General features: G+C 39.9%; 1 protein-coding gene and 1 pseudogene across 3 annotated transcripts in view; one reads left to right on the top strand and one right to left on the bottom strand.

Moving 5' to 3' along the window:
• The window catches only part of NDFIP2 (Nedd4 family interacting protein 2), an 86,532-nt gene that overhangs the window by 9,049 nt on the left and 52,170 nt on the right, over positions 1 to 25,313 (top strand). The gene's annotated exons all lie outside the window — the stretch shown is intronic.
• Positions 9,966 to 12,140, bottom strand: LOC138843726 (F-box/WD repeat-containing protein 2 pseudogene; annotated as a pseudogene).

Raw genomic sequence — 25,313 nt, 5'->3', positions numbered from 1 at the left:
CCTGGCATTGGCTTTACCCCATCCCAAGTCATTGTGGCCATTTGGAGAGTGAACCAGTGGATGGAAGATCTCTGCCTTTCCCTCTCTGTAACTCTGCATTTCAAATAAATAAATAAATCTCAAAAAAAAAAAAAAAAAAGGCCGGCGCCGTGGCTCAATAGGCTAATCCTCCACCTTGCGGCGCCGGCACACCGGGTTCTAGTCCCGGTCGGGGCACCGGATTCTGTCCCGGTTGCCCCTCTTCCAGGCCAGCTCTCTGCTATGGCCAGGGAGTGCAGTGGAGGATGGCCCAGGTGCTTGGGCCCTGCACCCCATGGGAAACCAGGAAAAGCACCTGGATCCTGGCTCCTGCCATCGGATCAGCGCGGTGCGCCGGCTGCAGCGGCGGCCATTGGAGGGTGAACCAACGGCAAAGGAAGACCTTTCTCTCTCTGTCTCTCTCTCTCACTGTCCACTCTGCCTGTCAAAAATAAAAAAAAAAAAAAAATAAATAAATAAAAAAAAAAAAAAAAAAAAGGACCAGAAAGCCATGTAGCTGTAGCAAAGTAAGGGAGATGGCTTAATAATTGAAATGGATTAAGTAGAAATACATTATATGCTAAATTTGATAGACGACTGAAAGTCTCATAACTCCAGGTTATAGTTTTTGTTTCATGAAAGCACAAGTCCCAATCCCCCCCCCCCCCCAAGGATACTCTAGCCTGTGGTGAAGTCAGACTCCCTTCCTATAGGCCTACTGTTCCAATTCACTGAAGAAAGATATCCCCCAAGGGATTCAGTCTCCACAGCAAGACATACTCAATACCTGAATTAACCAGGTAATGAGCTAGAGGCTCCTGGTTTGCCATGGTGATGCTAGTCTGGAATGGGGATGGCCACTTAACTTGCCTTGCTCATACTCATGGTATGAGGATGGGGATGTTGAGCCTACTGACAGCCCTTCCTGGGGAGTCAGGCTGCTTGTGAGCTGAGGTTCTAAGCCACTGGCACATGTTCTGTCACTCTTATTGGAGTTCACTTACACAGTTCAGATTAAAAAATAAAATTAAGAATTTCGTATCTTGGCTCCTGTCGTCTGCTCACCTTTCCTCCTCTCATCTCATCTGCTTTCCTCTCCTTCTCTTTTCTCTCTGCTTTCTCTCTTCTCTCCTCGCTAGCTCCTCTCCTCTCTGCCTCTCTCTCTCTTATACTCTCCTTCTCTCTCTTTTTCCTTCTTCGTCCCTTCCCTCCAGCCAGCTGGTTTTCCCCAATAAACCCTTTCCCTTAAAAAAAAAAAAAAAAAAGAATTTCAAGACAGTGACCCTGGAACCCAAGGTTGGGGCCCTCCTGAGGCAGGAGGGAAGTTACACGCCTGTGAATATGGCCCTGAAAGCAGTCTCATTGTGGCAATGGTGATTATGGTAGTGGTGATGATGTAGATCAGGGGTTAATGTTTCCTGTAAAGATGGTAAATATTTTAGGCTTTTGAAGCCATGCGTTCTCCATTACAGCTATTTGGAACTACCAGGTCCCAAGTACAGTTGTGACAATGGTAAAGACAAGCTTCTCAAGTCTAACAGAACCTTCATTCTGTTTGAACTGTCACCTCATCGAGGCCGTTCTTGACCACTCTACTTAAAATCACTGTGCTGTCTTCACGGTACTCCCTATCTGCATTCTCTGTTTCAATTTTTATCTGTAATACTTATAACGGTCTAATATTTAAACATTTTGCTTATTTGTTTCCTACCTCCTTTCTTCCCTCTGAATGTAAACTTTATGAGAGGGCTTCTTTTGGTTTTGTTTTTGTTTTTGTTTCCTGTTGTATACTTCCTTATCTGGCATATGGTAGGCCCTCAGTAAGTATTTGATAAGAATGAATAAATGAATGTTAGGGGCTGGCATTGTGGCATATTGGGTAAAGCCACTGTGTGTGATGCTGGCATCCCACGTGGGCACAGGTTCATGTCTTGGTTGCTCCTCCTCTGATCTAGCTCCTTGCTAATAGTCTGGGACAAGCAGTGGAAGATGGCCCAAGCGTTTGGCCCCTGTGCCCATGTGGGAGACCTGGATGAAATTCCTGGCTCCTGGCTATGGCCTGCATCAGCCCTGGCTGTGATGGTCATCTGGGGAGTAAATGAGTGGGTGGAAGATCTGTTTGTCTCTTCCTCTGTCTCTGTAACTCTTTCAAAATAAATAAATAAATAAATAAATGGTAGCAGTGCAAGACCAATATTGGCCCATTATTCTTATTTTTAATATGTGTTTATTATTATGTTTTTAATACGTGTTTATGTGTTTATTATGTTTACTGTTGCTGCTGAGATTTGTGCTAAGGTGATAGTGATGTTTGTTCTTTTTTTTTTTTTTTTTTTTTTGGCATTTTCTTCCAGCATAACATATATTGTCTAGTTTCTCTCTCCCTGTTCCCTCTCTGAATGGTGTGTCCTAGGGTTGTTGAGTAAGGAAACCTATGAAGCCATAAAGGCAGTGGCCGTGCTTGGTATACCTTCATTGAATATGAGTTAGGGACATGGCTTTGATTTTCTTCATCTGTTTTTTTTTTAATTGATTATTTAGTAACTCTTTTCATTCTTAATATCTGACCTGCATTCTAAAACGTTGTCTAATTGCGTGTGTATCAATAATATCTTAGTTTAGAATTTTATATATACTCTATAGAAGTATTTGTAGTTCTGATTTGAGTTTAATAACTGTGGAATACATTCTGCTTTTATTAAATGTAGGTTTACTAACAGTATTGTTTTAAGTAAGTCTAGCCTACTTACCATGTAATTGTAAGTCATCTAATATCTGTTTTCAGGCTATGTGGTTATAGTTTCTTTCAGAAGAAATTGGAATTAAGGTGTGAGTAAAATCTTGTTAAAGACATGCCAAGTGCAAGTTGGGAAATGCTGTAGTAGTTTAAGGTTTACCTATCAGATTATTTCAAGGTTTCAACTTGCTTACTTTTAAGATGTGTTTTAACATGAACAATTTAATATTTTAAAGGTTCAGGAATGTGCTGTGGTTTATTTTGTCTGTGAAGTTTCTCCAGAATTACCTAAACGATTATATAAAGATGTTGAGCTGTTTGGTCAGAAGCTTTTAAAGTAAGGAAAATAAACTGGATTCATTATGTCAAAAAACCTTTTAATGTGATGGTGTTGCCCTCTTTACTAATTTTTGGGGCATTAAGACATGTAGTCTGTTACATGTTGCACTGAAAAAAATCTGATAGTGAAGCCACTTTAGAATATTTGTTCTTGTCTCAGGAACACTTCAATTTATCTGAGATGACAATTTGTTTGATTTTTCCAAAAAGGGAAGGATCTTGAAATAATGCTTGAGACCTTTTAGGTTTTTGTTTGTAACTTGTAGAGAACAACCTGAGCCCCTACTTACCGCTTCCCTGCTTATATTACTGCATGGCACACTTGTTTTGAAAGGAAATACTATTGCTCTTGCACACGCCACTTTCTAGCCACCACCCCAAACCCTGCTCTCTCTTGCTTTCTGGTCTTTTGAACATATTACTCCCTTTTTATCTTCTCCTTTTTTCCTCTGGGACTAATTTATGCTCTTTTAGTCATATCTATGTTTATATTTTACTTTCTTTAGAAAAGCTCCCATCTTCACTTGCCTCTTCATTCCCATTTCCCACATTTTTTTTTTTAAAGATTGATTATTTGAAAGGTAGAGTTAAAGAAAGAGAGGAGAGAGAGAGGGAGAGAGGCAAAAAGGGAGGGGGAGAGAGAAAGAAGAGAGAGATAACAGCTAGGTTTGGGACAGACTAAAGCCAGTAGCTTCTTCTGTGGAAGTCTCCCATGTGGTGGCAGGGGCCTAAACACCTGGGTCATCTTCCGCTGCTTTTCTCAGGCCATTAGCAGGGAGGTGGAATGGAAGTTGTAGCAGCCGGGTCTCAAACCATCGCCCATATGGGATGCCAGAACTGCAGGCGACGGCTTTACCTGCTATGCCACAGCACTGGCCTCACACTCCTCACTTTCCAGTTCTCTGTGTTCTTTTAATACTGTACTTGATTGTCCTTGTCATAACCCTTATTTCATGGTGTATATTTTCCTACAAGATTGTAAACTCAGTGGGAAATAATTGAAGTACTAAATGAGGACCTTTTGGTCCTCATTTCCAGTTGTATGCATGGGGATAATGATATATTTATAAAATGATATCTGTGCTATAAAAGTAATATGTTACATTGCTGATACATTGTTGATATATATTTTTTAAAGATTTATTTATTTATTCGAAAGGCAGAGTTACAGAGAGGTAGAGGCAGAGAGTGAGGGAGAGAGAGAGGTCTTTCATCCACTGGTTTACTCCCTAGATGGCTGCAGCAGTTTGAACTGTGCCAATCCAAAGTCAGGAGCCAGGAACTTCTTCTGGGTCTCCCACTTGGGTGCAGGGGCCCAGTGACTTGGGCCATCTTCTGCTTTCCCAGGCCATAGCAGAGAACTGGTTTGCAAGAGGAGTAGCTGGGACTGGAACTGGCATCCACATGGGATGCTGGCATTGCAGGCGGTGGCTTTACCCACTGCACCACAGTGCTGGCCTCATGTTGATATTCTTGTTGTCCCTGATTAGTGTATGCACTTTGCTTTTAGAATAGTATTGATGAATCTGTTTAGATGAATGAAATATAGTGGTTCAGATTTATTTTTGTGTAAATTGTCTTCAGACAATTTGCATTTGCATTTGCAGATTAGTAATACAGTTAAGTTATTTGGTCTGTTCATGGGAAGGATAAAAAAGTGTTTCTAGATGTTAAGGAAATAGAGGATTTTTTAAAATATTATGTTGGTGTGATTTTTATGAGTGTTTTTTTTTTTTTTAATTAATTTATTTACTTGAAAGGCAGAATTACAGAGAGAGGTAGAGACAGAGATGTCTTCCATCCACTGGTTCACTCCCCAGATGGCCGCAATGGCTAGAGCTGCGCTGACCTGAAGCCAGGAGCCAGGAGCTTCTTCCAGGTCTCCCACATGGGTGCAGGAGCCCAAAAACTTGGGCCATCTTCTACTGCTTTCCCAGGCCATAGCAGAGCTGGATCGGAAGAGGAGCAGCCAGGACTAGAACTGGCGCCCTTGTGGGATGCTGACGCTTTAGCCTATTGTGCCATAGTGCTGGCCCCGGAAGTAGAGGATTCTTAGATCATTTTCTTCAGCCTCTTTTTTTTTTTTTTTTTTTAAGATTATTTATTTATTTATTTGAGAGGCGGAGTTATAGACAAACAAGGAGAGACAGAGAAAGGTCTTCCATTTGCTAGTTCACTCCCCAAAGGGCCACAATAGCTGGAGCTGGGCTGATCCAAAGCCAGAAGGCAGGAGTTTCTTCCAGGTCTCCCACCTTGGTGGGAAGAGCGCAAGCACTTGGGCCATCTTCCTCTGCTTTCCCAGGCACATTAGCAGGGAGCTGGATTGGAAGTGGAGCAGCTGGAACTTGAACTGGCACCCATATGGATGCCGATGCCCAAGGTTACCTGCTATGTCACAGTGCCAGCCTCATAAGTTATCTTTTAATTCCATTTTCCATGGGCTTTAACAAAGTTTACTTATTTGCTTATATTTACTTATTTGAAAGGTAGAATGACGGAAATGGGGAGGTCTGTCTTTTGCTGATTGATTCCCCCCAAATGGTTGCAACAGCTAGGAGTGGGCCAGACCAAAGCCAGGTGCTTAGATCTTAGTTTAGGTCTCCCATATGGGTATCAAGAAGCCATGTACTTGAGCCATCGTATCTGCTACCTCCCAGGATGCACATTTAGCAAGAAGCTACATCCTAAGTGGAGGCAGGGCTTGATACTGGGCACTCTAGTATGGGAAGCAAATGTCCATAACTTGCATTATAGATTAACCCACTGCACCACAATGCTGGCCCCTCTTCAGTCTTTTTGTAGAACTGAGGGAGATTCTGTTCCAGGTTAGGCAGCAAAGCTTATTATTTATAAACATATCAACTGAGTTAAAATACATCAAAGATTCTAGGAAACAACTTTCATTTTAATGTTATTTTATTCATAGTGATGCTAGATATAAGGAGCATATATATATATATATATATATATAAAAGCATAAGAGTCTGGTTGTTGGGGTGGGTGTGTGGCGCAATGGTTAAGTCTCTTGTTGGGACTCCATCCCATATCTGAGTGCTTGGTTTGACTCGCAGGTATTCCAGTTCTGATCCAGCTTCCATCTAATGCTCATCTTGGTAGGCAGCAGATGACGGCTCAAGTATCTAGGCTTCTGGCTTTGGTCTGGCCTAGCCTTGGCTGTTGTGGGTATTTGGGGAGTGAACCAGTGACAGAAGATCTCTCTTTGTCTGTTTCTCTTTTTCTCTGTGCTTTCAAATGAAATATAAATTTTTAAAAGTTTAAAAAAAGAATTTGGTCATTGACTAATCCAACTGGCTTTATAGTACTCACAACTCAGTAATCTGTTATTGAGCTAAATTCAGCTTGTAGGCAAGTTTTCTTTTGCGCTCATATTTTTAAAAAATTAAATAGTGCATATATACAGTTTAAAAAGTTTGAATATTGAAAGACAAATAATGAAACTAGTTGTCTCTTTTATCATCCTTTGTCCTCCAGATTTTTCTCCTCAGAAGAAAACAGACCTGTGATTGATTTAGCCAGTTTGATTAGTTCCACATTTTTTTGAAAGATTTATTTATTTTACTTGAAAGAGTTACACAGAGAGGAGGAGAGGTAGAGAGAGGTCTTCCATTTGCTGGTTCACTCCCCTATTGGCTGTAATGGCCAGAGCTGCGCTGATCTGAAGCCAGGAGTGAGGAGCTTCTTCTGGGTCTCCCATGTGGGTGCAGGGGCCCAAGGATTTGGGCCATCTTCTACTGCTTTCCCAAGCCATAGCAGAAAGCTGGATTGGAAGTGGAGCAGCCAGGACTTGAACTGGCACCCATATAGGATGCTGGCATTACAGGCCGCGGCTTTATCCCCTATGCCACAGCGCTGGCCCCTAATTCCACATTTTTAAGACATGCATTTTCAACTGCTCTGCTCTGCTCTGCTCTTCTCTCTCTCTCTCTCTCTCTTTCACTCTCTCTTTCCCTCCCTCCCTCCCTCCCTCCCTCCCTTCCTTTCTTCCTTCCTTATTTATTAATTTATTTACTTGAAAGAGTTATGCAGACAGAGGAGAGGCAAAGAGAGAGGTCCTCCATCCTCTGGTTCACTCCCCAATTGGCCGCAATGGCTGGAGCCAGGGGCCAGGAGCTTCTTCCAGGTCTCCCACGCGGGTGCATGGGCCTAAGGACTTGGGCCATCTTCTACTGCCTTCCTAGGGCATAGCAGAGAGTTGGATGGGAAGTGGAGCAGCCAGGACTCAAAGTGGTGCCCACATGGGATGCTGGCACTGCAAGCGGCGGCTTTACACGCTTTGTCACAGCACCAGCCCCATGCTTTGCTTTCTTACATGTTCTGCTTCCCCTGCCCATACCATGATCTCTGTGCTTTGGCTTACTGAGTTTAAATTTTGACTCCTCACTTACAAACATTGTAGCTGGCCCCCATGGCTTTATTAATTTTTGTTTTTGTGTTATTCTGTTAATTGCTAAACAAGAGGTATTAAAATCTAATAAAATTGTGGAATTATCTCCCTTTAATTTCTTGCATTGTATATTTTGAGGATATCTTATTATGAAATGTACCACTCTTATCTCTGATAGTATTGCTTGTCTTCAAGACTATCATTTGATATTAATATAGCTGTTCCAGCCATCTTATTTTATTTTATTTTTTTTGCCTGACATCTTTTTCTGTTTGCTTTCATTGTATCTATAAGTATCATTTATCGCTATTTTATAAGTGAGTCCTGCTCTTAACAGACAGCCTCTGTGTGTTCATTGGAGTATTTGTAGTCAGTGTAATTATTAATAGGATTGGCTTATGTCTGCCATCATATTGTTCTTTCTCTCCTTTTTTTAAAGGTAGAAAACTTGAATAACAGAACAAATGTGATTTTTGTAGGCAACCAATGAACAATAAATGCTTATAGCCGGTTTTTCTTAAAACCTGCTTTCTACTTGGGAAAGATGAACCCAAAATGAATCTTCTTATGCTAATATAATGAACTTAGTGCTGCTATACCCCATTATATGTCAAACAAGGGCTCTCTTGTCCCCAGCCCTGGGCCCCTGGCAAACATAGATAAATTATTGTATTCTGTGTGATGATACCATTAGGTGAGTACTTTGGTTCATGTAGTTGAGTGCTGTGGAGGTTACACCCAAACCTGTGGCTGTAGCACTCAAAGACGGTCAGTGCTGGTGACTCATGGCATCAGCTGTATTCTTTGCACAACATGGGGTCATCCTGTGGTCAGGCATCCTGGTGGCAAAGCCACTCCCCATGTTATTGTACCCATTCAGTCCATTCAACCTGGATGCTTTACCTGCCAGGAAGCTTGAGCATCTCTGATTTCCTGTACAGAAGTAAGTGGCAGAGATCAGTGGCTTATCAGGCTCCTCGCCAGTCCAGTTGTCAAACAGGAGGGCAAAGTTATCTCCAAAACCAAGCAAGACCAAGTTTGCTATCTCAGGGTTCTTGATGACCCTGAGAATATAACTGGCAGAGACGCAAGACCTACTGCTGCTCTGGCATCAGAACAACCCTTAAGGCATTCGGATCTGGCTAAAAGGCCCATGAGAGTTTCGCAGGCATGGAAAGCCAAGACACTGTGGCAAAAACAACCTGAATGAAAGATCTCATCTGAATGAGATCCCAGCAGAAAGAACAGGCCATCGGAGACGGAGGTACCTTTCTCTGAAGGAAGGAAGGAACCTCCACTTTGATATTACCTTGTCTAAATAAGATCAGAGTTGGTGAACTCAGTAGGCTTCCATAGCCTTGGCATGACAAGAGCCTTGGGTGATAACTGACGTCATAAATAAGAGTGTCAATTGTTAACTCAACAATGGAGGTCATTGTGCACCTGCTCCCCATGTAGAATCTCTGTCCTTTATGTATTGTACTATGAGAATTAACGGTAAAACTACTACTTGAACAGTACTCTATACGTTGTGTGGCTGTGTGGTGCAGTCTGTTGAAATCTTTACTTAGTATATACTAAGTTGATCTTCTGTATATAAAGATAATTGAAAATGAATCTTGAGGTGAATAGGATGGGAGAGGGAATGGGAGATGGGATGATTGCGGGTGGTAGGGAGGTTATGGGGGGGGGGAAGCCACTATAATCCAAAAGTTGTACATTGTAAATTTATATTTAATAAATAAATTTTAAAAATACCTAGTGTTGGACTACAGACAGTGTATTTGCTGTCAAAATGAAATCTTGACTGAAGACAAATACAGAAGACAATCTCTTGAAGCACTTGCAGTTGATTTCTCAAATTTTGCAGATTCTCGATCATATATATCCTTGCTTCAGAGAATAGTGCTATATGCAAGAAAGACTTGACTTGGTATTCCAAAACTACTTTGGTGACCAATTCCATTTGCTTGGTGTTGGTGTTCAGACGTGTCCCAGCAGATAAAGTCCATACTTTCGCAGTGAAGTCTGCAGAGCCACTCAGTAAGATACCTGGTTCATCTGTGTAATTCATGCTAAACACTATCTTCAGGTGTCCCTGGAGGTGCTGGGTTGTGGTTCTGGAACTCTGTTCGTAGCAAGTCATCAAAAGAGCCTATCACCACTGTGGCGCAGCAGGTTAACGTCCTGGCCTGAAGCGCTGGCATCCCATATGGGCGCTGGTTCTAGTCCTGGCTGCTCCACTTCCCATCCAGCTCTCTGCTATGGCCTGGGAAAGCAGAAGATGGTGCAAGTCCTTGGGCCCCTGCACCCATGTGGGAGACCAGGAAGAAGCTACTCGCTCCTGGCTTCGGATCGGCACAGTTCCGGCCATTGCAGCCAATAGGGGAGTGAACCAGCAAATGGAAGACCTCTCTCTACCTCTCCTTTTCTCTGTGTAACTCTTTCAAATAAATAAGTAAATCTTTAAAAAAAAAAAGAGCCTATCACAAGCTTTCCATTGAACTTTGTTGTTGCACAAGTAGATTCCATAAATACATGGACTTGTGCTCACATCTCACAGCTTTAAAGACAACTCATCCTGTACAAAGAAGTCCATCTTTGAGTAAAGTGCATATCCGGGCACTATGTCTGTCCTGTTAATGATGAGGTCTCAGACATTTCATGGTCAGCTTATTTTCAAAATAATGTTAATCTTTTCTAGTACAAAGTGTCCTGGACAGTATTATCTGTCTGCCAACCCAGATTTTTACATGTGGTCTGCTATACATCTGAACAGGCACTTATCAAGCTATTCCACTGTTTAGAGACAAGGCTGCAGCATGTGAGTAAAATCAGAGGGCCAAACCATTTTAACAAGTGAAAACTGAGCTCCTGAGGAAGCAGTTGGAAGAAATTGTGCTCGAGGAGAGTCTTTGGGCTGGAGACATGCTCAAGCTGGACTGCTGTATTAAAACTAATCAAGTGAACAGAATTTAAATTTTCTTTTTCTTTTCTTTTCTTTTTCTTTTTTTTGACAGGCAGAGTGGACAGTGAGAGAGAGACAGAGAAAAGTCTTCCTTTTCCGTTGGGTCACCCCGCAATGGCCGCTGTGGCCGGAGTGCTGTGGCTGGCGCACTGCGCTGATCCAAAACTAAGAGCTAGGTGCTTCTCCTGGTCTCCCATGGGGTGCAGGGCCCAAGGACTTGGGCCATCCTCCATTGCACTCCCGGGCCACAGCAGAGAGCTGGACTGGAAGAGGAGCAACCGGGACAGAATCTGGCACCCCGACCGGGACTAGAACCCGGGTGCTGGCGCTGCAAGGCGGAGGATTAGCCTATTGAGCCACGGCGCTGGCCATGAATTTAAGTTTTCTATGTTGCTCTGGGCCCATGACTTGACGTCAGGCTCATTCCAACTGGGCATGTTTGGGAAACCAGAACCTTGCAGTAGCTGGATCTGATCTGAATCTGTGGCTGCCATTTTAGGGTCTAAAGCCCCACAAAGGAGAAGTTTCTGGTGTTTCCATTGTATTGTTTTCTATTTGTCTCCTCCGTTTGTTGTTGTTCTCTTTTCATCTTTTTTTTTTTTTTTTTTTTTTTTTTTTTTTTTTTTTCGGACAGGCAGAGTTAGACAGTGAGAGAGAGACAGAGAAAAAGGTCTTCCTTCCGTTGGTTCACCTGCCAAATGGCTGCTACGGCCGGCGCACTGCGGCGATTCGAAGCCAGGAGCCATGTGCTTCCTCCTGGTCTCCCATGCAGGTGCAGGGCCCAAGCACTTGGGCCATTCTCCATTGCCTTCCCAGGCCACAACAGAGAGCTGGAAGAGGAGCAACCGGGACAGAACCGGCGCCCCAACCGGGACTAGAACCCGTGGTGCTGGAGCTGCAGGCGGAAGATTAATTAGCCTAGTGAGCCGCGGTTCTGGCCTCTTTTCATCTTTTTCAGTGTTCTTTTGAGTATTAAAAAACCATTTTTTTAAATGTCCCTTTCAGTATTTCTCTTCCCTTTTCAGCTTTCTGTGGTTTCTCTAAGGTTACAATCAATGGTGAACGGTTAGATGTATATATTTATTAACAGTGAAAGGTTAGGTATCTATATTTAACATTAATATCATTCACTTAATATAAAATATAGAATTTTGTAGCCGTATAGGTCTTTTAATTCACTACTGCTTTGTTAACCTTGCTATTGTAATTCTATTTATTATTTTGAAGACTACAACAGTGTTATAATTAAAAAAGAAAAAACTTTTTAGGGTGCTGTAGCATGGCAAGTTACACAGCTGCTAAGGGCACTGGAATCCCATATTAGAATGCTGATTCAAGTCCCTGTTGTTCTACTTCTGATCTGGCTTCCTGCTAATGCCCCTGGGAAGGCAACAGAAAATGGCCCAAATGCTTGTGCCCCTCCCGCCTTGCCTTTTGCTGTCATTTGGGGAGTAAACCAGCAGAAGATCTTTCATGCTTTGCCTCTCCAATAAATAAATACATCTTAAATTTTAAAAAAATTTTAATATTTTTAGAAGTTTAAGTGGAAAACTTATTAAAATTATACTTATTTAGATATTTACCCTTCTCTGTGCTCTCTGGTTCAACACCCCAATGCCCACCACTTCCAGGGCTAGGGCAGGTTGAATGTAGGCGCCCAGAATTCCATCCATTTTTCCCGCATGAATGGCAGGGACCCAAGTACATGAGTCATCACCTACCACCTCCTAGGATGCAAATTAGGAGGCAGTTGGATCAGAAGCAAAGGAGCTGGGACTCAAACCAGGCACTGTGATGTGGGATACCAGTGTCTTAACTGCTATGCCAAAAAATCACTGCTATGAGCTGTTTTAAAATTTTACTATAGCAGTGGGTCAAATCTTAATTTTTTAGATCTTTACTAATCTCTTTTGGATCAGTACTACACAGCATGTTTCGAGGGTTAATGATTTGCCCCTCACTTTCTGGCCTTCTGGGCTGCATTCTGTGATTCCTCTGGCTAGAAGTAGTAGAGTTTCTGTTGGTTTTTTAGCAGCCCACCGTTCTGTTCTTTACCACAACTGTGACTCCATCTCAGAGCAAAGCTTCAAAAAAAGAGAAAAAGAAAAAGAAAAAAGAAAAAAAGAAAAAGAGAACTTTGCTAGTTCTTTAAAGGTTGCTTCTTTAAATTTTAACCTCCTTCCTTTTACATCCTGCTTTTTTTCTAATATTTTAATCTGACTTTACAGTTATTCTTAGTGGCAATATTAGTCTATAGTCAGCTACTACCTATAGGAACTAAAACCAGTTACAGTTTTTTGAGATTTTTTTCCCCTCTTATACCCTACCTTAACTTTTCTTCCTAGTATTTTTATTTTGTTTTCTTTTCATGTTGGAGATTTTCTTCAAATATGGATGTTCTTTCTGTACTTTTATCTTACAGTCTTTGTTTTTATGTTCTTGACTTGCCAATATGCAAGTTTCTGTATTGTTTCATTTCTTGTGAGCCAACCTTTCCACTGGGAACTTCCCAAATGTCAGTGAGTGTAGTTTAGATAGGAAGCTATGACAGTAGTTAATGGCTTAGAGGGGGTGGGAACAGATTGGGTAATGTATTCAAAGTTACAGTCAGGTAGGAGGAATAAATTCAGGTGTCTGTTGAACAGTAGTTTAACCCAAAAAATTGCCAAAATGATCCTGGGAAAAAAATAGTGGCTTGGATTACAGTGGTGACATTAAATAGAAGTGGATGGATAGATTCAAAGATATGTGTGTATGTGTGTATTGAAATCATCATTACAAATATTCATAAAGGTAAGTTTGTGGAGATAGGTGAGGAACATAGTAGATTACTACCCAGAAATTTTTCTTGAGTTATCTTGAAATAGAAAGAATCTGAATATTTTATTTCCCTTTTTAAAGATTTATTTCCTTTTGAAAGGTGGAGTGACAGAGAGGGACAGACACACAGAGAGAAATAAATAAGAGTCTGAATTTAGAGACAGTAAAACCTGAATCTGATTCTTGATGCTGCCCCTCCTGTGTTAGTTAATTCAATTCTTTAAGGTTTGTTCCATCACCTATAAAAGGGAAGACTATATCTGCCTTAGAGGATTGTTGTAGGGATTAAAATAGATGATATATGTAAGGTGCCTTTTTTTTAAACCAGTATTTATTATGCCTTTAGTATATCACATTAGTCTAAGTTTTTACAGTTATTACATTTTGTAATCTTCACAAAACCATATAAACTATTTTCCATTATATAGACCTATCAGGACACAGAGTTAGTAAGTACTGGGACCTGGATTTGAATATAGAAAACTTGATTCCAGAGTTTACATATTTAACAAGTATGATTCTTATTCTTAACCCAATGTTTGTGGTTGAAGATAAGTTCAGAACTTTCAAATAGTATTTTGTTGTTTTTTAGCCTGTACATTTTTATCTATGGGTAATATAGTTAAAAAAATTACCATACAGTAGAATACTTTCAGATCTTCTTCATGAGTATTGTAGTTATGAGTAAAGATTTCTCTTTAAAGCAGCATTCAGTCTTTCAAGAAATAAAGTTCAAAATTTAGATTACCCGATTTTTTTTTCTTTCAAAACTGTTGTTAAATACATTTTAGTATGTGTGCTGATATAGGTTTGTCAATACTTGGAATTTGAATATCATAAATTCTTACCTACTCAGCTTCTCTCTAGATAGTATTTTTGCTCTGGTTTATTGAAAGGCACAGATTATTCTTTTGTGTATTTTTGTATTGCAAATGTATAAATTTTTACTAGAAAAATGCCAGTCATATTGATTTAAAAACTCTATTAAAATATTTTTATATTGATGAAAGTGGCATTGTAATGGTCATTGTAGCTTGAAAATATAAATATTATTTATATAAGTATAAAGAAATATGAACTTCTGAAACAGGAGGCATCAAGCCCAGATGGGCTCACTGGTAAATTGTTATCAATATAAGAAAAAAGTTATTCCTAACCTTTATAATCTGTTCCAGAATATTGAACAGTATACTTTTTTTTTTAAGATATATTTATTTATTTGAAAGAGGTACAGAGAGGCAGAGGCAGAGAGAGAGAGAGAGAGAGAGAGAGGGAGAGAGAGAGATCTTCCATTTGCTGGTTCCCTCCTTAAATAGCTGCAATGGCCAGAGATGGGCCGATCCAGAGCCAGGAGCCAGGATCGTCTACTGCATCTCCCGTGTGGGTGCAGGGGCCCAAGGACTTTGGCCATCTTCTATTGCTTTCCCAGGTCACAGCAGAGAGCTGGATTAGAAGTGGAGCAGCTGGGACTTGAACCGGCCCCCATATGGGATGCTGGCACTACAGGCTGTGGCTTTACCCACTGTGCCACAGCGCTGGCCCTGGGTACACGTCTTAACTCATTGTTTGAGGCCACTATTACCCTAATATATAACAAAAATTACATTAGAAGAAATCTACAGACTAATTGCTTATGAATGTAGACTTAACAATCTTCAACAAAATATCAACAAATAGAATCTAACAGTGTATAAAAAGAATTACTTAAAACAGTCAAGTTGAATTTTACATTCCAGGTATGCAAGGTTAGTTTAACTTTCAAAAATTAATCAGTACAGTCTATCAGATTAACATGTTTAAAGAAGAAAAATCACATGGTCATTTAATAGATGCAGAAAAAATATTTGACAAAATGTAAAACCCACTCATGATAAAACCCAACAGTCTAAGAATAGAAACTTCACTAAAAACTTCATCAAACATCATACTTAATGTTGAGAAACTCAAAGCTTTCTCATAAGAACAAGAATGAAGTGTGGATATCCCCTTTCATCACTGGTTTTAAACATTATACTGGAAATCCTAGCTGTTACAGTAAGACAAGGCAAAAAATAAAACTTTTTGGTTTTGGAGGATGTGGTTGAATCTGAAAATGGATTCAAGGGCTCTGCACTGTGGTGCAGAGGTTAAGTTGCTGCCTGTAGCACCAGCATCCTATCTGTGTGCCATTTTGATTCCTGGCTGTTTGGTTTCCAATCCAGCTACCTGCTAATGCACTGGGGAGAACAGCAGAGGATGGCCCAGGTGCTTGGGCCCCTGTACCCACGTGGGAAATCAGGAAGAGGCTCTTGGCTCCTGCTTGAATCTGGCCCAGCTCTAGCCATTGTGGCCATTTGGGGAGTGAACCAGCTGATGGAAAATCTCTCTCTGTCTCTCCCTGTCTTTCAAATAAAATAAATACATCTTAAAAAAAGGACTTAAAAAAAATCCCAAAAACTCATGAAACCTAATTGCTTTCCTGCATACTGTGAAAGAACAAGTAGAATTTGAAAATAAAAACACAGCACCATTTATAAGTACTTCTTAAAATAAATACTACTTACATATCTGACAAAATATATACAAGATCTTTATGAAGACAGGAAAAAATGGAAAAAATTTCATCTTCATAGATGGGTAGACTCAATATTATCAGGATGTCATAGTTCTTTGCAACATGTAGATTCCATGAAATTCCAGTTAAAATCCCAGCATGTTCCTCTGTGAATATTGGCAAAGTGAGTCTAAAGTTTATGTAGAGAAGCAAGTGACTCATAATATTCAACACAGAATTGAAGAACAAAGAGAAGACTGACTCACCTCACTTCAAGACTTACTATAAAGCTGTGATAATCAAAACAGTGTGGTATTAGTGAAAAAAGAAAGAAGTCTACTAATGGAACAGCACAGAGAAACCAGATACTGACCCACAAAATTATAGTCATTTGGTCTTGACAAGGGAGCGGAGACAATATAACTGAGCAAAGATGGACTTTACAACAAATAGTGCTGAAACAAGTGGGCATCCACATGCAGAAGAAGGAAGAGAAAGAGAGGAAGGTGGGGGGAGGAGGAGGAGAACTTAGACACAGACTTGTACATTTTTCACAAAAATTAACTCACTCAAGATGGTTCATAGACCTAAATGTAAAAGGAAAAACTATAAAGCTTCTAACAGATGACCTAGGTGAAAATCTGGATGTCTTGGCTTTGGTGATAACTTTTAGACACAGTACCAAAGGTACAGTTCACAAAAGACTTCATTAAAGTTAAAAATGTATGCTCTGCAAAAGACACTACCAAGAAAATAAGACAGGCCACATACTGGGAGAAAATATTTGTGATAGACATTCCTGATTAAGACTCTTAGCCAAAATATACAAAGAACTCTTAAAACTCAAGCGTAAGAAAACAGTCTTATTTTTAAAAATAGGGAAAGACTATAACAAACACCTCAGCCAAGAAGGTTGTTTCCTCAGAGCTCCTAATTATTAGATGCTGTAAGTTCTATGGATTGATGAAGTAGATGTTTTACCTATCTCCTTCACCCATATTGGGCATTTTGTTAAAGTTAGTTGAACAACTTGATTGAGTAGCTGAATAAAAATGCCTGACTCACAAAGAAAAGAAAGCTCAAAGACTTTAATAACACAGTTAAGGTGATTCAACTCATAGAAGATAGATCAAAATCTTAAATTTAGATATCCTGGCAATAAATAATTTATTTTTAGCTAATTAACAACTAACTGAAGGATGTGAAAACAAATGAGATAGTATATTTTGCTTATTTTTAACATAAAAAGTGAATGTTTATAATAATGACTTTTAGCAATATTAGTTGGTTAGTTGCTTCAATATTCTTGCAAATGAAACAACATAAAACTAATTGCATACAAACTAGCTACAATTAAGTCAGCAGATTAGAGACAGTATCCACAGCTACGGATTTTGTTTTAGTTAAGACTCTTTATTAGTAGAAGAAAGGAAGGACATCCTACAAAAGAAACAAAATGAATACTCAAAAGTAGGAGGCATGGGAGACCAGGAGAAGCACCTGGCTCCTGCCTTTGGATCAGTGCGGTGCGCCAGCTGCAACACGCCAGCCGTGGCGGCCATTGGAGGGTGAACCAGTGGTAAAAGGAAGACCTTTCTCTCTGTCTCTCTCTCACTATCCACTCTGCCTGTCAAAAAAAAAAAAAAAAAAAAAAAAAAAAAAAAAAAAAATTGGAGGAAAACCAGAAGGAAATAGTTCTCAGGAAGCTAACAAAAGAATAATTAGAAGTGTAATGAAGAAGCTGGTGCCGTGGCTCACTTGGATAATCCTCCACCCATCCTGTTTGGGCGCCGGTTCTAGTCCTGGCTGCTCCTCTTCCAGGCCAGCTCTCTGCTGTGGCCCGGGAAGGCAGTGGAGGATGGCCCAAGTGCTTGGGCGCCTACACCCGGGTGGGAGACCAGGAAGAAGCTCCTGGCTTCGGATTGGCATAGCTTTGGCCATAGTGGCCATTTGGGGGTGAACCAATGGAAGGAAGACCTTTCTCTCTGTCTGTCTCTCTCACTGTCTAACTCTTATCTGTTAAATTAAAAAAAAAAAAAAAAAAAGGAAGTGTAGTGAAGTCTGCTGAATGCATGAAAGACTTTAGGTAGAATTAGGACTGAAAATATACTTTTGGATTTAACACTTAGAGTTGTTTGAGTGAGAGCCAGATGGTAATGGATTGAGGAGGAAGTGAGAACTAGAAGACTAGAAGTGCAGAGAATGAGAATAGATATCTTTTTTTTTTTTTTTTTTTTTTTTTTTAAGGATGTTTGTCACTCAAGGAAAGGGGAGAGATGGAAACAGTTCAGAAAGCAGGAGAAAAAGTCTCTTTTTATCTTGGCCAGGTTTTTTTTCTTTTTAAAGTATGGTGTGAATAGAACATACATGTGGGTAGAGAGAAAGAAGTTAGTGTTGAAAACAAGAGAGATATTATTTAAAAAGAAAAGCAATCCTTTGGGAGGCAGGATCTCTGTACAGTTGTCTGGCATTTGGAAGTGAAGAATCTAAGTTAGAATGGATGCCATAATTCTAAGTTTAGAGCTGCAGGGGCAAAAGTTGGAAATTGCTTGAAAGATTGTTTTCCTTTGTGAAGTAGGAAGCAAAAATTTTGACTGTGAATTTTATAGTTGGAAGTAGAGAAAGGAAAAAAGCAGAATTGAAACACCTGCCATGGTAGTGAATAATTCTGATAGCCCTGCTGGGATTGGATTCTGTTGATGGTGGTACTAGTCTATAAAATCATGTAATTTGTTTTCCTCCCTCCATCAGAAAGCAGATCCAAATTGGGTCTCAGGGTAGATGTGGCTGAGGGTTATAGGACTAGGAAGTTGCGAGTGCCTGGTGAGTGTCAAGAAAGTTTTTCATTTTATAGTCCAGTGTACGAAGGCTATAAAGGAAAATGTGGTGGCAAATAGAGGGTCCTAAAATTAACTCAGTGGTGGAAGTAAGAGAGTGAGAAGGGTATTGGTCAGGAAGATGTTATCAGAATGCAAGATAGATAAATTTAATGTTTCTAAGAAAAAGCAGTTCTAGGTGATGACCAGGTCAGAATGTCATCAGGGGAGTAGAGAATTGTGATAGTTACTGAACCACTTATGGCTGAGGTATTAAGAGTGCTTCACTATGTTGTGTATTAGTAGAATTTAAGGTCAAAAGGATGATATTGGGGGAGATGGGGAAAAGCTTATTAGTGACTTCCTTATTCTCTTGGAATGATTTGGACCCTTGTAAATATTACTGATAAAAATAAGGTATGTAGGGGGGTCTGGCAGGTAGTATGGGCAGCGTGAACTTTTAAGAGAGGTCTTTATCTGGAATTGACAGTATCCAAGAAAAATGTCCTTCTCTTCTTGGCTCCAGGTAAGGGTAAGGGATGGGGGATCAACATTCTTCCTTGAGAAGGTTGGAGTATGCTATGGTACCCAAGTATTGTTGGGTTTCTATTAAATGTGGAGAGATCATTTTGTAAAGTGGCTACAGGTATAGAAAAGTTAATGATCTTATAGGGTTTTTAGAGATAGAGTAGAAATTGTTGGACACTGAAGTGTAGAGTTTTATATTGATGTATTTTTATATAATATATTGTTTGCATTTCTTACCATATAATAGTTTGGTTTATTTTAACTTTATTTTCAAATGCTTTTAGTTTTACAGGGATGTTTGGTAAAAATACTACAAAGAATTCCTAGGCATCATTCATTCAGTTTCCCCAAGTATTAGCGTGTTACCATATTTGCTTTGTGATTTCCTCTTTATATGTATGCTTAACTCACATATACACATTTTTTTCCAGAAATGTTTGAAAGTAAATGGCAGACATTTACTTGCCCTTTACTTCTAGATATTTCAATGTGTATCCTAAAGCAAAGACATTCTCTTACATAAGCATGGTGTGATTGTTAAATTCTGTTGTATTCGTACAATATTGTAATCTATAAATATTTCACCAGGTTTCTCCTTCTGGGCAAAAGAAAAAAATATTTTTTTGAATTGGGATCTGACTTGTGATGCTTAGTTATTGGGTCTCTAAGTCTGTCTTTATCTGGACCAATTCTCCAATCTTTATCTTTTATGACATTGTTTTGAAAGGTTCAGATCAGTGGTTTTGTAGTATGCCAAACAAATGTCTTCATTTGTAAAAATCTATACTTTTCATCAATTGGTATTAAAGTTTATTGGTTATTCTTACCTGAAATAGTTGTAATTATGGTTACTTCCTAATTCTTCATTTTTCCTAAATTTATTTATTAGAATTCTATAAGGAAGAGGTTTCCTTTGTTCTTAAACTATTTACGCATTTATATCAGTATGAATTCATGGATTCATACTTTATTTTATGGGTTATAATCTGATGCTATCATTATTTTCAGCCTCAGATCATCCCAGATTTGGCCAGCAGGAGCCTCTTCCATCTGCTCATGTATCCTCGTAATGTGCTGTATCTTTTTGCACTTTATTCTCATAAAATATGTAGATAATATCTGATTTCTAGAGTTTACTTTTGATTGAAGAAGCATATGTTTATGCATAAGGAAACAGTCTATGAAAAATGACCAACACAACAGCTTTTGCTCCATAGCTTACTGTTACTGTGCTTGGGTGCCTAATGACATTTTCTGACAGAGTTGTTTGTGGAAAGTTTGTCAGAGTCCTTTGCTTAGCTAAGTTTTATTTATTTATTTATTTATTTGACAGAGTTAGAGAGACAGAGAGAAAGAAAGGTCTTCCTTCCATTGGTTCACCCCCCAAATGGCCACTACGGCCAGAGCTATGCCAATCCGAAGCCAGGAGCTTCTTCCTGGTCTCCCACCCGGGTGCAGGCGCCCAAGCAATTGGGCCATTCTCCACAGCCTTCCCGGGCCACAGTAGAGAGCTGGATTAGAAGAGGAGCAGCCAGGACTAGAACCGGCACCCATAAGGGATGCCAGCACCGCAGGCGGAGGATTATCCAAGTGAGCCATGGCGCCAGCCCCCCTCTGCCACTTTTTTTTTTTTTTTTTTTTAAAGCAGTTGGAACATTAGTAGTATAGATCACTTCTCGGCCTTTTTGCTAAGATCAGGTGTAGTACCAGTAGTATGTTTGCACATAATGATAATTTTCCATCCTTACATTGGGGTTTAAAAGAATGGATAGTATTACTGAATGCCTTTTAAGATTGTACAAATATTTAATGTAGTTAATAAGTAAGTAGTTAAAGCAAAAGGATATCACAGAATCGTGCTACAGCTAATGAGAAGACAAAAAACCCTCATGAATCATTTTGATTTCAAGGCTGTTTCGTTAGAAAATCATCAGACTAAAACTGATACATGCTGGTGTTAATTTATGTATTAGAGCTGCAAAATGATTGATAGAAAAAGAAACATGATCATATGTGGAGTTATGTACCTGACTTTGTTTTCTTGTGAAGATGAGTGATTATTAAAGGTTGAGCGGATGTAGAGTTTGTGATGATGTTGCATATCATTAAAAAATTTTACAAAAGTGAATTTTCTAACTTACAGAAACTTCATTCTTTACCGTAGGCAGCTATCTTATACCACATTGTGTCCTATATTTACTCTCAAACTGCCTGCAACAGCTAGGGTTGGGCCAGGCTGAAGCCAGGGCCTGCTATTTGATCCTGGTTTCCCACGTGGGTGGCAAGGAAACCAGTTTTTGGGCCATCATCCACAGTCTTACCAGACGTGTTAGCAGGAAGCTGAATCAGAAGTGGAGCAGCCAGTACTCTTGCAGGCAGCACTATGACATGGAATGCAGCATCACAAGTGGAAGCTGAACCGTTGTGCCACAGTGCAGGCCTCTAGGGGCTTTTTTTTTTTTTTTTTTAGGACCCATAAGTGCTATATATTTTTTGTTTTCTTTCATATTTGAACATGTGTTCTTTGAATTTACCTCAAAGACAACTTGGCTGGCTCAACTATTATTTTTTTCCTTTTGAAGATTGATTTATTTATTTGAAAGGCAGAGTGACAGAGAGAGGGAGAGAGAAGAGAGAAAAATCTTCCCCTGATTTACTGCCCCCAAATAGCCTAATAACTGGGCCTGGTCCAGGCTGAAGCCAGGAGCTCAGAATTGTATATGGGTCTCCACATGGGTGGGCAGGGGCCCAAGCACTTGCACCATCTTCCGCTGCTTTCCTGGGTGCATTACGAGCTGGGACTCCAACCAGCAATCTCATATGGGATGCAGGCATCCAGCCTCAACCTACCATGCCACAATGATGGCCCCTGTTTTTACAATTTTAACATTAAAACTATGAAACATTTTAAAGGAAAAATCAGAAAATAATGTTAAAGATAATTGTGTATCCAACATGGATATAATGGATGTGAGCATTTGCTATATTTGTTTCAGATATTAAACATTTTAAGATTTATATATTTATTTGAAAGGCAGAGTTACAAAAAGGCAGAGGCAGAGAAGATTTCCATCCGCTTGGTTTATTCCCCAAATGGCCACAATGGCCAGAGCTGGGCAGTTCTGAAGTCAGGAGCCAGGAACTTCCTCCAGGTCTCCCACACAGTTGCAGGAACCCAACGACTTAGGACATCTTCTCCTGCTTTCCCAGACCGTGGCAGAGAGCTGGATTGGAAGTGGAGCACCTGGAACTTGAACTGGCATCCATATGAGATGACAGCACTATAGGTGGTGGCTTTACCCACTATGCCACAGTGCCAGCCCCTTCTTTCTCTTTTAAGGAAAGATAAGCCAAATATACTCCATGCTTTCCCCTTTCTGTCCTGCCTGTAAACTTACTCTGAAGTTAGTATTTGTCATTTCTGTGAATGTTTTTCTGTTTTACTACTAACATGTGTGTTTCTATATAGTATATACTTTTCTATATAGTATGTACTTTTGTTTCAGGTTATTTGAAAATGTATTTGTTGTAATATTTTGTTTTGCTCTTTTTGAACTTGGCTTTACTCAGCTTGTTTTCACTTAGCTTTAGTGTCATCTGTGATAATATAGATCAATTCATTGTTTAAAAATGTTGAATTGTAGTATATAAATCATGGAATAATAATTTTATTCTTTGCCAACTGGCCGGTTTTCAGTTTGTAACTATTAAAACTAGTACTGCCTTGAGCATTTTTATTTGTATCTCTTTATGTTCAAGTTGTGAGCATTTTTTTTTAAAAAGATTTTATTTATTTATTTGAGAGGTAGAGTTACAGTGAGAGAGAGACAGAAAGGTTCCACTGGTTCACTCCCCAAATGGCCACAATGGCCGGAGCTGCGCCGATCTGAAGCCCGGAGCCAAGAGCTTCTTTCTGGTCTCCCACGTGGGTCCAGGGGCCCAAGGACTTAGGCCATCCTCTACTGCTTTCCCAGGCCATGGCAGAGAGCTGATTGGAAGAGGAGCTGGGACTAGAACTGGCGCCCATATGGGATGCCAGCACTGCAGGCGGAGGATTAACCTAGTGCACCACATCGCTGGCCCCAAGTTGTGAGCATTTTCTAGTGTTGACACCAGAAAGTAGAATTATTGGATCCTGCACACCTTCAGCTGTTACTAGTCACTCTTCAAGGTCTTCAAGGTGGTAATTTATGCCACTTTTTACTCTAGCAAGAAGTCACTTCAGCTCCCTCTTTTCCAGCACATAATTTTATTTCTTTAGTTACTAGGAAGATTTTCTTATTTTTACTCATAAATTATATTTCTTCTATGTGCCATTATTTTATGTGTTCAGGCCAATAGAGTTTTTCTGTCATTTTTAGTAGCTTGCATAAAAATTCCCCTTTTGTGTTGTGCTATGCTCTGAGACAAATGTTGTTACTCCCATCAGTATACAGAATGCGTTAGGCAATTTATCTCTAATCTGGTGATCTTACCCTACTCTTTGATTTGGTGGTAAGAGAGAGTGAGCTTCTTAGGAATTTTTTTAACATTCTCTTTACTGTTAGCTGCCTTGTCCAGGTGTTTTAAGCATTGCCATCAAAAGTAGTTATTCTAAAGACTTAAGTGGAATTTGTATTCTTGGAATTTGTATTAGGATATGTGTTCAGTGACCTGTGGTTTTTGGAAAACATTTTACTTTAGTAAACATTTGGGGGTATTTGCTTATTTAAATTACAATGACTTTCTCCATAACAATTGAATGATTAAATATTTCACGTTTCTGCTATGGAAATCATAGAAGTCTGCAAGGGTTGCACGTAGGCATTCATTGACTGAGTTCCCTCTCAGTAAGAGAAAAACTCTGGAAGGCTTAGAGGACTGTGTATTTAATATGAAGCTTTGTCCATATGATGTGTACTTTTGTTTCCCATTCTGTGCATTTAACTCTACTATTCATTTTAGAGGGTAGCAAGGTGAACAAAATGTGCTTTCTAAATTTCAGAAGCTTGTGTGTGATCCATTTGGGAAGCCAGAAACATTCCCAAATCTAACAGAGGTTGCCTTGGTCCCTGAGGTACTCCTGCATGCCCTCCATTTCCCCCCATGAAGCAGCACAAACTTGGAAGTAGGTGTTTCATGGAAGGAAATGGTAGCAATTAGAATTTACTGGCTCTTATCTTTTGTTCTTGTGCCTAAATGGTTTTGCTTTTAAAACCTTCTGACTATTCTTATTCTAATTGCTGAAAGAAAGTTTATTCCAAGACCCATAATATGTATTTTGATTTTTTAATCATGCTTTAATGTCTGAAATTTCAGTCATTTATTATTCAGTACACTCTTTTTTTTTTTTTTTTAAATTCACAGGCTTTTATTGGAGTTCCACTCGTGGGCGAGGTTCCCCGGTCCCAACAGAGCAACAGAGCGGGGGTGGGAGGGGGGTGGGGGGGGAGGGGAGTCGCCTATTCAGTACACTCTTTATGCAGTTTTACTTTTTAAATTTTACCTCAACAACCACATTTGCTGATTTATGTTTGGTGCCTGTAAATCAGAAACTTTCTAGAGAAGCTATCTAAATATTGTATTTAATTTGATTAAGGAGGCAGGAGGAATAAAACCTTTTATTACAAATTGCCACTGTTGTTAACAGCACCTTGTTGTATGGAATACCCGTATGTTAGCCTGTAAAAATCAGAGCCTGGAAAAGGTGTGATTGATGTAGTTTTATAAACAAATATTATCATTTAAAATTTATTCTGCTTTTAAAAAAAATGTGTTGAAATAGCTTCTCTATCTAGTTTGCTGAATTATGATCACCAGTCCACTTGAGGGAAATCATAAAAGCTCTATATTGTCATTTCTAGTAAAACATAATTTGAAATATAGTCATCTCTGGGGCTGGCACCGTGGAGCAGTAGGTTAATCCTCCGCCTGCAGTGCCGGCATCCCTTATGGGTGCCGGTTCTAGTCCCGGCTGCTCCTCTTCCAGTCCAGCTCTCTGCTGTGGCCTGTAAAGGCAGTAGAGGATGGCCAGGGTGCCTGGGCCCCTGTATCCACATGGGAGACCAGGAGGAAGCACCTGGCTCCTGGCTTCGGATCGGTGTAGCTCCGGCCGTTGCGGCCATTTGGGGAGTGAACCAGCGGAAGGAAAACCTTTCTGTCTCTCCGTC

Source organism: Oryctolagus cuniculus, chromosome 9 (genome assembly GCF_051225735.1).
Source record: "Oryctolagus cuniculus isolate XC-2025 breed Fujian yellow rabbit chromosome 9, ASM5122573v1, whole genome shotgun sequence".
Lineage (NCBI taxonomy): Eukaryota > Metazoa > Chordata > Mammalia > Lagomorpha > Leporidae > Oryctolagus > Oryctolagus cuniculus.
This window is presented reverse-complemented; position numbering and strand designations above follow the sequence as displayed.